Here is a 1,591-nt window from a genome sequence, read left to right as displayed (position 1 = left end):
GGTGGGTGGGTTTTTTTTGGGACAACGGTGGTGGGTGGGTGAGGTGGGGAGAGAGAGAGAGGGGTGGGGCCGGGCTGGGAGAGAGGGGAGGCGGTTTTTTTTAGAAGAAGAGAGGGGAGGAGATAGTCCGACTTCTTTGCCATCAGCCAGCGGATGGCAAAGGCCCATATCTTTGCCATCAGCCAGCGGCTGGCAGATGGCAAAGAGATGGGGCTACTGGGCCGTTACAGCGCCGTCATCCACTGGGCCCCACCCACTTCTTTGCCATCTGCCAGCAGACAGAAAAGATTCTTTGCCATCTGCTAGCAGATGGCAAAGAGGTGGGTTGATAGGCCGTTACAGCACTGGACCCTACCCACCTCTTTGCCATCTGCCAGCGGATGGCAAAGATTCTTTGCCATCGGCTGGCAGATGGCAAAGAACTGGCTGATGGCAACCAGGTTCTTTGCCATCTGTCAGTTCTTTGCCGTCTGTTTTTTTGTAAGCAGATGGCAAAGACGTTCTTTGCCATCCGCTGGCAGACGGCAAAGTGCTGACTGATGGCAAATTCCCTATTTCCAGTAGTGAGCTATGTTATTTCTGTGCACGTCCTGAAAGCGTTGAACATGCACTGATTTTCTGCCTGCATGCGAGGGACGTGTGGGAGATGATTAAATATACGTATGGCATCCATTTGCAACGAAGTGTTTTCATGTCACCAAAATTATGACTGTATGATTTCATGTCTAGATCTTCTGACCAGGAGGCTACGGTCCTTACAGTAACATTCTGGCATATCTGGGAGGCTCACAACTATGCCAGAAATAATCTGGATGTCCCTGATCCTCGTTGCACAACTGAGAAGATTAAAGCTTATGTTTCTATGATATTGCAGCATTTATACAGTTCTACTGTTGTGCACAGGCGTGAGACCAATTCCTCCAATTCAGAGTGGTCACCACCAACTTGTCATGTTGATGATTGTAAGATTATCAGTTGCACAAACTGTCTTCGGAAAGCACGAGTCGCGAAGCCTAAATCAGTTTTTCTTTTTGGGAAACACCTTGTTCATACTCACTGATTTGGACCTAAGATCCAAAAAATACATTATAATGAAATCCCTTGAAAACACTTTTGTGGTATCAATCTCTGCTCAAAGAAATACTCCAAATACTTCATTAAACAGGTTGTAATTGGACTGGACTGAAGCAACGATATTATCACTCTTTTACCCGCACGAACATTACTAATAATGGTTTTTAAAAGCGCCTTGAGTCTCCCATCAAAAAGTAAGGAAGCCTTGATCGATGAATGTACTTTGGACGGGATGATCCCCTAGAAGTGTAGGCCGTCAAATCACTATATCTTCACCATGGTGCCAACGAAAGATTTCAACTCCACAAAGAATCACATAAACTCATCAGATCCGAATAATCGGATTTGCGAGGACAAAAAACTCTCTAACCTCATGGCATCGCCAAAAGAACGAGAGGAAATTTTATTCTCACAAAATTATAATGATCACTAGACATTGGCGAAGAACATAGATGTCTTGAAGATCCGAGGCCTGATGGCAGCCAGAGGAGAGGTGACCTAAATTTCAGGCACCCCT

This window comes from Triticum aestivum, chromosome 5B (assembly GCF_018294505.1).
Source record: "Triticum aestivum cultivar Chinese Spring chromosome 5B, IWGSC CS RefSeq v2.1, whole genome shotgun sequence".
Classification (NCBI taxonomy): Eukaryota; Viridiplantae; Streptophyta; class Magnoliopsida; order Poales; family Poaceae; genus Triticum; species Triticum aestivum.
The sequence above is the reverse complement of the archived record's forward strand: the minus strand, read 5'-3'. Positions refer to the sequence as shown.